Source organism: Hippopotamus amphibius, chromosome 2 (genome assembly GCF_030028045.1).
Source record: "Hippopotamus amphibius kiboko isolate mHipAmp2 chromosome 2, mHipAmp2.hap2, whole genome shotgun sequence".
NCBI lineage: Eukaryota > Metazoa > Chordata > Mammalia > Artiodactyla > Hippopotamidae > Hippopotamus > Hippopotamus amphibius.
In genome coordinates, this window is record NC_080187.1 from 216,091,485 (window position 1) to 216,104,847 (window position 13,363).

Below are 13,363 nucleotides of genomic sequence, written 5' to 3' on the forward strand. Positions count from 1 at the left end.
TAGCTCTAGAGTCAATGATTTACACTGAAAGAACCCAAGAAAGAACCTGCAGTAGCAGCCAGAGGATTATGAAATTCAGAAACTTACTTAGTCATACCTGATAGCAGACATTTGTGAATTCTTATGATTTATAAACTCCCAATTTCATTGAGATGAGACTAGCTATGAATATCTGGTAAATCCACAAAGGTCAATAAGAAGATGAAGCTTTAAAATTTATTTCACTAAGAATTAACAATTTTTTTAAAGGCAGAATTAATAATAGCAATAATAATGATATGATGATGTGAGAAACCAGTCATTCAGAATTCTCATTCCTCTTGTTTCATTCCCCTTCCCCATCACGGCCCTGAACCTGCTAATATGCATAAGAAACATTCAGCATGCATTTTTCAGTTTATGGGAGAAGTCTAAGTATGGTATCTAGACTTGAGAAATAAATAAGAATACCTTACTTACTATATATTAAGAAATATAAGTCCCTAAAACATTTTCTTTTTTAAAAAACTGACATATAGTTGATTTATAGTACTGTTAGTTTCAAGTATATAAAACATTTTCTTTTGAAATGAAATTTATGTCTAAAATTGTTAGTAAACTTTTTTTTTCGTGAGTTTCAAGAAATCCTAGTGGCCTGAAAGCTGTTTCAAATTGTTGGACTTATAGTTTTATACCAAATATGCAATCAAGCATCTCATTTTACTGAAATTAGCTTAAGAACAATTAAAAATTTAATTAAAAATTAGGTCTAAGATGAAGAAAGAAAATGCAAGCTCTCTAAGAAAATGTAGAATACTTTGTAATATCAAATCATAATAGCTCTGTATATCTTATAAAACATGTATGAAGACTAGTATTGTGAAATGTGGTCATTTTTGCCTTGTGATTAAAAGGCATGTCATATACTTACTGTGGAAGCATTATGGCATACTTATATGACTAAAATAGCTAACAACCTTTACACAAACAATACTGTCAATCTCAGTAGTAAGCAAATGGAATTAGACCACCTTTCCTCTGTAGGGCTCCAATGTTTAAAAAAAAAAAAGGAATTCTAGAAAAGAATACAAGTTGTTTAGCCAAGACTGCCACTGAGACACTCTGCCTCTAGTTTCCAAGAGCTCCAATCTAAGAAATGCAGGCAGGTGTATTCCTCTGTGGGGGCTTAAATAAAATCTGCCCACAACTGCCAGTTTAGCTTAGCACATAAAATATACATCAGTGAGAAGACAGGCTAATCATCAGAAACTGTCTCCAGGCGTCACAATGATTACATGGTGCCTTTCTCAGAGAATAATTTTGAAGAAATAAAGGATTAAACCAGAGGAAACAAATAATCCCCCCATGCTCCCAGGGTACAGGGCACACCTATGAAACGGTTCCTGACCTATACAGCTTACCTATGGTGGCATGCTATCTTTTTTCATTCATCATATATTTACCAAACACATAATATGTACCAGACACTTAGTTAAGACATCAGGACTATAACAGTGAACAGTCTCTGCTTTCATGAAAATCATGGTTTGAGGTGAAAGATTAACCAAACATACCAATAAATACAATTTTAAGTTGTCAAAACTGCTATAAAGATAAAGAACACTATAGAAAAACAATGGGAGATTTCACTTAGACAGGGGACCTCTCTGAAGAAGTAAAGTGAGAGTTTAATGTTAAGTAGTACATTCCATGCTGAAGAACCAGGACTTGAGTGACAACTTGGTGTTCTGGAGGAAGTGAAAGAAGGTTAGAGTGGGCTGGAGTAAAGTGATCAGGAGAGAGCAGCAAGGAGAGGTAAGCAGGGACTATATCCTGCAGAGATGTGGGGTTATCTTAAACATTTGGGTTTTCACCAAAGCATAAGAGTGAACCTTTTAAGAATTCCAAAGAGCGGCAGGATATATTTATGCTTTTGAAAGGATCATTCTAACTTCTGTGTAAAGAATGGATTGACGGGTAGTAAGAATGAATCCAGGGGGACTTCCCTGGTGGTCCAGTGGTTAAGACTCTCAACTTCCAATGCAGGGGGTTTGAGTTCAATCCCTGGTCAGGGAGCTAAGATCCCACATAATACTCAGTGTAGTCAAAAAAAAAAAAAAAGAAAAAAAAGAATGAATCCAGGAAGCTACTGTAGGGAAGCTACTGCACCCACCCACCACAGCATGATGGTGGCTTAGAATAGGGTATGGCGGTGAAGATGTAGCATATAGAGTGGATTCGATATATTTAAGAGGTATAATCAATAGAATTTTGTAGTGGTCTGGATGGTGTGTGTGGGGGGGGGTAGTGAGAGGTCTCAAGAATAATCTCAAGCCTTCTAATTGAGATATTAGTAGATATTTACGGAGATAAGATTTATAGAAATAAGGAAGACAAACTGTAGATTTAGGGAAAACATCATGAGTTTAAGATTGAACATGTTCTTTTCTTGATCAGTATTGCTAGAGGTCTACACATCTTACTAATCTTTTCAAAGAGTGAACTGGCTCTGTAGATATTTGCTATTATGCACTTGTTTTCTATTTAATTTCAACTTTTCATAATTCCCTTTCTTCTACTTACTTTGGATTTAATTTGCAGTTCTTAATTTCTTGAGTGATATTTAAATCACTAGTTTTTGATTTTTTTCTCTTCTAACACAGGCATTTAAGGCTATAAATTTCCCATTAAGTATCACTTTAGCTGATTCACATATTTTGATATATTGTATTTTCATTACTATTCTGTTGCAAATGTGTTCTAATTGTGCTTTCTTTTTTGATCAAATGGGTCACTGAGAAATGTATTTTGGGGAGAGTTTGATAGCTACTATTTTATAATCCATTTCTTACTTAATTGAACTGTGGACAGATAACATTCTGGATGAAATTTACTGAGACTTGCTTTATGGTCTTATTGTAAGATCTATTTTGTTAAAAGTCCCATGTGAATTTGAAAAAATATTTTTTGAAGCCATATTACTAGAATTAGATATATACAAATTTATAGTTCTTACATTTTCCCTGGTAGAATGACCCTTTTATAATTATGAAATATTCTTATTTCTAGTTATTCTTGTATTCAAGCCCACTGTGTATAGAGGATGTAGTCCTCTAGGGAATGCTAAATGAGAGTATGGGGTGTTTATAGGTCTTTTCTTCCTTGGACGGACCTGAATTTTAATGTTTGTGAACATCATGAGATGGACAAAAATTCACTCTGCTGTTTAGGGATTTTCTGCTTAGCTTGCTTAGCTTTTGCTGTGCTTAGCCTCTGACTGTGCAGCAAAATCATTTCTTGGTGCTTTCCTTCCCCACTAGGATCTTGGCCCCTCAGTCTCAGCCACCTGGGGCCCAAAACTCCATTTTTATGTGTTCACCCTCATGAGACTACTGGCTTCTTTACTCCTAGCAGAAATCCTCTGCTACATTTCATAGGTTCCTGTTCTGCACTATGCATTCAGCAAATTCTTGAGGGGAAAAAGAGAAGCATAGAACATCAGCATGCTTCTTTGAAGTTCCCTTGGCTCTATGATTTTGGTTTAAGACCTGGCTGCCTCAGTAGGTCTCTGATGCTTTCCCTATTCTTTTCTTTTTTTAAATCTGCCCTTTCATGTTGTTCTCAGGAAAAGTATTAGTCTGCAGCAACCTAGTCCCTCAGAGCCAGGTGTGGAAGTCATGCTTGGGTTCTCAGTAAAACTGTACTGCTTATTAGCTGTGTGACTTTGGCAAGTTATTCGACCAAATTATTTAAACATTCTGAGTTTCAATTTTCTTTTATGTAAGTGAAAGTAACACTTTCTCATAAATGTTGTGAAGATGTGAAGAGTAAATGAGATATGTCTATAAAATGTCTAGTAATGAAAGCACTTTAATTGGCTTACTACATGCCAGACACTTTATATGGATTTAATAACTTAATGTAGATATAGTTACTATCTCCCATTTCCTTTTCAAGACCACATACTAGTAAGTGATGGAGCTAGGATTTGACTTTAGAGCACTTTTCTTACTGATTACTGGATACTACTTTTATAATATTGCTTTAGTATTGTGCCTGATGCCATTATGTGCTCAATGAATGTCAGTTATTATGATACAGAAAATACAAATGCTTCAAAGATTTACTAGTCATATCAGTTTTTCTATTTTTTTTTGATTTATTCTTCTTTTCCTTTTGACATAAAGATTCTTACAACATCTTTCAATATATTTTAAAGGAAGCTATTGTGAAAAATGAATGTCTAATAGCCTACTGAATGAATAGGTAATAATTTGCTTAACCATTATTCTATTGTTGGATATCTAAAAGGTTTCCACTTGTTTAGCTAGCACAGATATCAGTGCCGTTAACACTTTGTCCCTTTCGCTATTTTCCTTATTTAAAGTATTTTCTCAGAATAAAATCCTGTCAGTGGAATACTGGCTCAAGACTATGAGCATGGACTTCCCCGGTGGCACAGTGGTTAAGAATTCACCTGCCAATGCAGGGGACACGGGTTTGAGCCCTGGTCGGGGAAGATCCCACATGCTGCAAGCAATGAAGCCCTGTGCGCCACAACCACTGAGCCTGCACTCTAGAGCCCACAAGCCACAACTACTGAGCTCATGTGCCTAGAGCCTGTGCGCCACAACAAGAGAAGCCCCCGCAATGAGAAGCCCATGCACTGCAACAAAGAGGAGCACCTGCTCTCCGCAACTAGAGACAGTCTATGCACAGCAATGAAGACCCAACACAGCCATAAATAAATAAATAAATAAATAAATAAATAAATTTATATATATAAAAAAAGACTAGCAGCATTTTATTATGGCTGATACACAGTTATAATGTTTTTGCAAAGAGTTGTACTAATTGTGGCATCACTGGCAATAAAAATGAAAGGTTTATGTTAAGAGAACAGGAATTAAAGCCATAAAGTATAGGAATGAAGGAAATGTGGGGATGGAAAGAGAAGAGAGACATAAATTTTGACGCTATGAAAGAAAAAAGTGGAGTATCTGGATACTATTTCTTGGGAAGCAAGGGGTATTAGTTTAACTTGAAGGAGCACAGATGGAAGAAAAGGGCTGGGCTTTGTTGAAAATTCCAAATGCTCAAATACAAATACACATATATACATATCATAATCTTTCAAGAATAATGTTTCTATGATAGTTTTCAAAAGATCTGTGTCTTCCACCCCACCTCAATGCAATCTGGGATACAGGAAAATACTATTTAGGTGTAATTTACAGATGGACTATCTGATACATTAGGGTTCAGCCTGATCTTCAGCATCACTTCTTATTCTCACCTATCACCAAACACTTAGTAATTTGCTGTGTGGATCTTTATTACTGTTGTTTTAAAACACACAGAGAAATGATCTCTTTCAAGGATAACATATTAAATTATAAAATATTATAATATAAATTACAAAACAACCACATAGATTGTTGTTTTCACTTAGCTCAATTTAGCAACATGTACTAGGAAGCAGGAGGCCTATGTTCTAGGGACCATTGTGTTACTTTATCTGGTGTGTAATTTTGGGCCTTAACTGCTTTATCTACATATTGGGGTATTTTATCTGAGTAAAAAGCCAGCATTAGCACATGGCATCTCTTGTTTTATATTCTTAATCTTAAAATTGGTCGTGAGCCTACTATATTGAATAAGAATGAAAGTCTCTCTTCCTTTGCTAACATGCATTATGCTTTGAATATCTCATTAACTTGTCATCATGTTAGACTTGTTAATTTAAAAGTTACTTTGTGGGCCTCTCTGAGGGCCATTTTGTCTGCTCCTTCTACTATCATGTGACTCTCACTGTATATACTCAAAGGCAGTTGCTTTCCTACTACTGCCTTCCTCCTTCTACTTTGCTTCCATCATAGGTTTTGGAGTAGTATGCACCTGTTCATCAGGGAGAAACAGAAAGGGCCTTGAAAATTTGGGCTTAAATAGAGTCCTTCCTCTCTTTGTCTATGTGCTATAGCTTCCCCAATTAATAAAGTAAAAAAATCTTTGCTAACTGCTTCATTATGTACATATGGAAGTAAGTGCATGATCGTCCAAGTTCCATTTCAGATTTCAATTCCAGTTTCCATTAGCCCACAGTAAATTTTAGTAGTGATACTGAGAGATCATGGAGTTTGAGAATGAGAATCGGCCACGTTCAAATCCTGTCTCTATCACTTACTGGTTAAGTGACTTTGGACAAGTGACCTAACCTCTCTAAGCCTCTATCTTCTCATATGCAAAGTGAAGTCAGTTAATACCTACAACACCAAATTATGAGGATTAAGTTACTTCAATGGGAATTGGAATTATGGCTAAATGTAGTTTAAATGTGAATATCATTTAGAAAATAAGGAGAATACTGATGAATAAAAGTAGTTTTTGAGCTGATTCAAATTAGAGGCTGGTTTGATTCCTAGGGTCCTTAAAAATCCATACACTTTAAGGAAGCTATTCCAGATGAGGGAACAAATATACAGGTTTTGAATTCCTTCATGCTCCAACAGATGCCAATTCCATGGTACGGAAACACTTATCATATTAGAAGCAATAACCAAAGGGATGAATAATTTTTTGCCTATCCAACCAGCCAAAAATTTTTGCTGGTGAAACTGTGGTTAAAACAACACACTTGTATGTTGCTGGTAGCATAAAAAATTAGTATAACCTTTTAGAGAAATGATACAGTTACTGTATCAAGAACTATATAATGCCCATACTCTTAGAATGAATAATCCCACTCATAAGACTTTATTCTAAAAAAATAATTCAAATAAGGAAAATAACTATGATTTTATTTGACAGAGTCTAGCACATAAAAGGTACTCCAGTACTTCTTCAAATGAATACTTTCATATGTACTTACTTCTCCAAATCATTGCCCTTGGTTCCTTCCCAATATGATCCATTTTCATCATATGGGGATAGTTTTAGAATCAAATTCTAATATTTTTGCCTAGTCTCTGTTTTCCCATCTTCTCCAGTCACTTCACTGTTGATTGCTATCAGACTCCCTTATGATACTTTGACCCTCTGAACTTAGTTGACCTTTACACTGAAACCAAGTTGACCACATACCACATCCTTGACCCAATCAAGAAGAAATCTGAAGCTTCCTTCAAGTTCCTAAAATGTTGTTCTTGTCAACACCCTTCTAGTCTAATAATTCATCACCTCACTGCCTGCTTCACAAGACACAAGATAGCCAGAAACCTTCACATCCACCCTCACCTGATCCTCAACATACCTTTGGTCCTGTACCTAGACACTTACATTTCCCTCTAGGATCTGAGAGAGAATTATCACCTCCTTGCTGTCCTTCTTCTAGCCCCATCCAAAATCCAAATTCTTCAAGTTTGAGTATTTCCCTCTCTTTTTTTAAAGGTATAATTCACATACCATAAAATTCACCCTTTCAGTGTACAATTCGGTGGTTTTTAATATATTGGTATACAAGGTATTTTAGTATCAAATCACCACTACCTAATTCCAGGACATTTTCATCATCCCCTCCAAGAAACTCCATACACATTAGCAGTCACTCCCCATCCCCAGCCCCCAGGCCCTGACATACTACTATACTTTGTCTCTATGGACTTGTCTATTCTAGACATCGCATATAAATGAAATCATATAGTATGTGGCCTTTTGTGTCTGGGTCTTTCACTTTAGTGTAATATTTTCAAGATTCATCCATTTTATAGCATGCATCAATACTCCATTCCTTTTCACTGATAAATAATATTCCATTGTATGCCTATACTACACTTTGTTTATTCATTCATCAATTGATGAACATTTTGGTTTGTTTCTGTTTTTTGGCTCTTATGAATAATGCTGCTAGGAACACTCAGGGAAAAGTTTCTGTGTGAAAGTTATAACTAGGAGTGAAACTGCAAGTTAATATGTCTTGATATCTAAATCTATTCTGTTCAGACAGCTTTGGATAGCTCTCAAAATGCAAACACCTCTGCACTGACTCCCCACCCCACCTTCACTCAAACACCTAGTCTTCAGAATCTGTACATATTAATAACCGCTTAGTTCTTTCCAATTAAATTGAGGGCAGGGATCAGTTCTCATAGGTCTCATCATATAGTAGATGTTTAATATAGGCTCAATATATTAATACTCTGCTCACAAATGAGAGAATGATGACTTACCCCTTCATTCAGCAGATCTTTGAGTATGTACTATACATGGGTCACTGTGTTTAAGACTGGGTATAAACAGTGGACAAAAGTTATTGATCAGTTTCATCTCCTGCAACTGTCAATTCAACTCCACAAATATTTACTGAATACTTACGGTGTGAGTGGCATTGTGCTAGGTATGACAGCAGACACAGATAGGAATATGTTATAGTCTGCAGACTTTTATGACAGTTCATAAACTCTACATATGACAATACAGTAACAACAACAGAAACATACAACAACAACAGCAGTAGCACTGGATATTAAATGCCATTAGAAAAGTACAAAATGCTCTGGAGGGTCAACAGACAGCACGTATGGTTGGGAGAATGGACAAAGAGGAGAGACATCAGAAAATACTTCTTGAAGCTGAAGGTGGTACTTGAGAAAGGGCCACAAAGAAGGTGGCATTCTGATAGATAAGGATTCCTAGGAAAAGAGAAAGTGTTTCACACAAAGAATAGCATGAACAAGGACAGAAAAGGCTGGATACAGTACAGAATTTTTTTTTCAGAGACCAATCTAGTTAGGAATGTGTAGATAGGTAATAAGAGAGGTGTCTTGAATGTTAGGCTTAGCATTTAAAAAGGTTTAGAAGAATGATTCAAAAAGTCTTCCTTTAACAATTCAAATTACTTTAGTGACTCCTTAACCTTTTCTTGAAACGCTTCTATTATGCTTATTATCTAAAGTAATCATGGAAGTTAGTGATTTCTCCTTCCACAAGGAACAAAAAATAAAATCCTTACAGCTAATTGAGCATGCTTAGCTCACTTAGATTGTGGAAGGCTAAATTTGAATAATCCTAGCACTGCATCCCCATACTTTTGGGAATATGTAAGGCTTAAAACAGACATGTAGGCAAACCCCAATAGCTAGAATAACAGAAGCAAACTGGGGGTAAAAACAGCATTCCTTAAACTGCTAACACCAGGCCTTCTGCCAGGTGACTTACATATAATATACTTGATCCACCAAATAACCCCATTTAGTTTTATGGCAAGTGAGGCTCAGAGAGGTCAAGTAAATTGTTTGAGGTTACCCAGCTAGTAAGACGATCAGCTAGTAAAATGCAGACATCACTTCTGAACCTAGGCCTGTCTGATCCTGTATTTTCCCATTGCTTACTTTTATTCGTGAACAGAAGAGGCTAAAATGGTAGGGTCATGATGCATACATCAATGAAAAGGGTTGAATATTTAACACAGGCTTTAATGGTCTAGAGAAAAAGTAGACTGAAATATTCAAAACTGGGTTTAGAATGGCTTAGAGATCAAGACCAAGCTGTTTCTTGATTCAGTCTGAACAATGATCACACTATAGAGCTTATTTAGGAATATCAAGGAAGCAAAATTCCAGTTCTGATTTGGAAAATACAGAGTAAACTCCAAGAGAATACGGATATTTGAGGTATTCCAAGTCCCTAAAACAGAGACTAGTACACAGTAAGCACTCAATAAAATTTTCTTGAAATAATGAAAAGTCATGTAAGGAGTATTCTCATTTGAATACTCTTGAAGGCCTGAAATAGAGATAAAGACAGCAGAACAGTAGGTTTAAAAACCATTCACATTGTTAGCTTATTCTCTTTAACACTCAACCCCATGGCAAAAACAAGCAACTACCAAAACAACAAATATACAAAAAAGCAATGTTATAAAACAATACCATAATGTTACAAAGAAAGGTAGACTAAAGAATGAAAAACACCCTTTTGCATTATAGATAGCATCTAGCACTTTGTGGATAATCAAATTTCAGTGAGATGGAATCCAGAATTTTGACCTACTGTCTTAATATTTCAAACTGCTGTGAGCAGTATATTCAATGACCGCTTTTTGGAAAAGAAAATGGTTATCTAATCTAAATATGCTGAAAAAATGGACAATCTCTTTATTATTGATGGCAAGTAATGGAATGAAAATCTAAAATTCATTTACTTAAAGAAGCAACAGAGTACACTTACAAAAGTCTTTATTTTTCTAGTTTTGATAGTATGTTTCTATTAGAACATGCAATGAAAACTGCAACAAAAAGCATTAAGGGGGGAAAAAAAGCCTTTGGAAGACAGCAAGCCTCTCTACAGAAACACTTTTAAAGAGAATAAAAGCAGGTTCCATGAACTTCCCTCTATTTTCCACAAGCTTTTCTAATATTTCTTCTTTGATGGAACCAATGGATAACTGCCACTTATCACAAAACATCTTCTTTCAGATATGTGCTTTATAAATTGCTTTCTTCTGAACAGACAGTTCTTCAAGCTGCTCAAGTCTCTCAGCTGCAACAATTTTTCTTACTTCTATTATACTGCATTTCTTCCATGGGATAGTGTAAAGACCAGTTTAAAAAACTCCTTTGATTTCCAAAGATAGTTTCCTAAAGGCAATCAATATTTTAACTATCTTTTCTCTATTTCATTTAGTTCCACAATCTTTACTCACTTCAATAATTCTTAACACTGTAGTTTAATTTGTCAGGGTGATCATATCATATTTTCTTCTATATAACACTAATACAGAAGATAATGAACACTTTCTTTCTAATCAATTAATACTTGCTTGAGGCAGTCTACATGTCCCTAACCTATTAATAACTACACAGACATAATTGTGTCTTACCTTTTCAACCTCTGCAGACATTTCGTAGTACTTCAAAAGATAACTCATTGATTTCAGGGTCTTAGTTTTAATTTAATTTATTTTTTAAGTGTCTATAGAAGGATGAAACATATTTTTTCTTACTGTAACATTTAAGTTACAGTTGCTTAAACATTTTAGTTTAAATCACATTTTCTAATAAACTTTAAACAAACTAGCTTTTGAAAAGAAACGGAATTAAAACAATTGCAAATTCTGAAGGTAAATTTGGCAACAATCCCAAAGAAAAAAAAACCACAGGCCTTATTCTTTTAAAAATTCTTGAAAGACATTACAACTCACTTAATAGATATTCTAAAATCACTGAAGTTGTTGAGATTTCATAAACTCCAAATAGATTGATTCCTTCGGAAGCCTCCCCACCCCCACCTACCAAGGATTGTGGTACTTGAAAATAGAAGCCAAGAAATCAAACTGTTGCGTGTCTACTACCATTTTACATATAGTTTCTTATAAAACGTTGAGAATATAGGAAAAACAAAGTTCTGGTATTCATCTTTCGTCCTTTGTGAGCCAAATTTTCCCCCTACTTAAAATTTGAGCTGAATGTCATGATCCCTGCACCATGCCTTAAGACCACAAAGCGCAGACTCCATTTTTTAATCGCTGCTGAATTTAATTAAATTACAAAGGGGGAAAATGCAACCCTGTGCAACCTTCACAAATGTTACTTTTAAGTTACATTTAAGAATTTTTAAAGCTGAGTAAGTTGTTTTAGGCACAGGGCAGAACCTGTAGCCTAAAATCAACAGGTCTAAAGATTTAAGATACCACTCACATCAGTTAAGGTAACACCAAGCAACTGAGTACTTCAGTATGATATTTTCACTCTAAGGTGAAAACGCTTCTTAATTTATGCAAAATATTGAGTCCTGTAATAAACGACCTCCTTAAGAGTAGCTACAGAGTTCCTGAGGCATGTCAAGGCAGGGAACACTGCTATATCTCACTAAGTCAAGGTTGGACTTGAGTAGAGGAGCAGGGGTGGGCAATTCATGGGTCACACAAGAAAGTATGTCGTGCTGGAGAGAAGAGTAGAGAATTATAACAAGGGGTTTTGAATTCCTTGAAGAACAAATTAAGAAAATTCTGTTGGGGAGAAAACTTTCCTCTTGCACGTGGAACCAAAACTCACATAAATTCTGACTGGAGGCTGGTGATTAGCACAACTTCGTGGAATAACCTAACTTTTCACGTAAGACACAATCCTAAAGCTTTAGTTAAGATACCGTCTCTGCATATGGCACCAAGCATCACCTTTTCAAGCCCTCGCCTGCACAGGAAGTGGGTTGGACACCCCAACCCATCACCCTACCCCCACAGGAAGTGAGTTATGTTTCCCCCTCCCCCAGGATGGCCTTCCTCCCCTCCCCCAACCGGAAGTGAAGCGCCCCCATTCCGTTGGCATCAAACCGAGACAAACCAGTAACAACAGCAAAAGAGAGATGATCTTCAAGGGGTGAAGGGCACCTCCATTGTGGCCACCCCCAAGCTCGCTTTGCTTACTGACCTGCTGACGATAGGGATAGGCAGGGCCCTGGGGCCTAAAGAGAGTCCCTGGCACAGAGGACAATTCCCTGAGCCCCTCTCAATCGCCTTCACTCTTCTCACTCCGTCGTCTCACAGCTTGACAAAAATTCCTCCGCAGTACTTTATTTTGATGTCTTTTCTTTCCCTTTACCTAATTGCTTAACCACCTTTCCATAGGGAACTTCTCTGATCGCAGCATTTAAGGCTGTTCCGGTGAGAAGAAAAGTGAAATATTATGCCCCATACCTTCAGAAAAATGAAGGGATTATTTTGTTCAAAGGCGGCGAAGGACTACGTGATTACGCAAGGTGAGACTTAATTTCGCGGAGGTTTCTGGGAGATGTAGTTTTTTAAACTGCTAAGGCCTGCAGAAAGTATTGGGACTTAAATTGGTTATTACGATGTGCTGGAGTCCTTGAAGACACATATTCTGTATTCGACGATAAGCAGACCTAGGGGGCCAGGCACCAAATGGACTAACGCTTCTTTCCCTTTTTCCCCTGGAATGTAATTGAACTGAAATTTCCCTTCACGCCGGCCCAAGGTCCTGGTCGTCCCTCCCTCTCTCTTTGGCCACACCCCCTTCAGCCAATCAGATGCCCTGTAGGTCTCTTCCTCTGGAGGTAGGCACGCGAGAGGAGGGGCCTCACGGTGACTCCTCCCGCGGCGCTGAGGCGAGACTGGAAGAGGGCTGTGGGCTCGTGTGTGCGCGCGCGCGCGCGTTCGCTCAGGGAGCGCGGCGGCGGGTGCGCGCGCGGAGGGGCGGCGCGCGGGGCTAGGAGGAGGCGGGCAGGCTGGTGGGCCGGGCGGGCGACGGGCGGCCGGGAGCGCGCCGTGGACTCGCGGCGGCGAGGAGTTAGTTAGTTGTTGTTAGTCAGTGTCAGTTGCTCGGCGGCGGCGGCGGCGGCCGCGGTCAGCAGGAAGGGTACGGGACGGCCGGCGAAGGTGGTCCCCGCGGCGGCGTGTGAGCCCCTCAGGTAACGGGGGCAGGGTTGCCCG

General features: G+C 37.6%; 2 protein-coding genes across 13 annotated transcripts in view; one reads left to right on the plus strand and one right to left on the minus strand.

The window, feature by feature from the left end:
- Positions 1-12,640, minus strand: part of HMG20A (high mobility group 20A) — a 67,236-nt gene extending 54,596 nt beyond the window's left edge. For both annotated transcript variants that reach the window (XR_009051485.1, XM_057723780.1), the window contains exon 1: positions 12,345-12,640. The gene's annotated coding sequence lies outside the window, so the exon portion shown is untranslated. The remainder of the gene's footprint in view (positions 1-12,344) is intronic.
- A 539-nt stretch (positions 12,641-13,179) lies between these two features.
- The window catches only part of PEAK1 (pseudopodium enriched atypical kinase 1), a 272,370-nt gene continuing 272,186 nt past the window's right edge, over positions 13,180-13,363 (plus strand). For all 11 annotated transcript variants that reach the window (XM_057723460.1, XM_057723457.1, XM_057723463.1 and 8 more), the window contains exon 1: positions 13,180-13,341. The gene's annotated coding sequence lies outside the window, so the exon portion shown is untranslated. The remainder of the gene's footprint in view (positions 13,342-13,363) is intronic.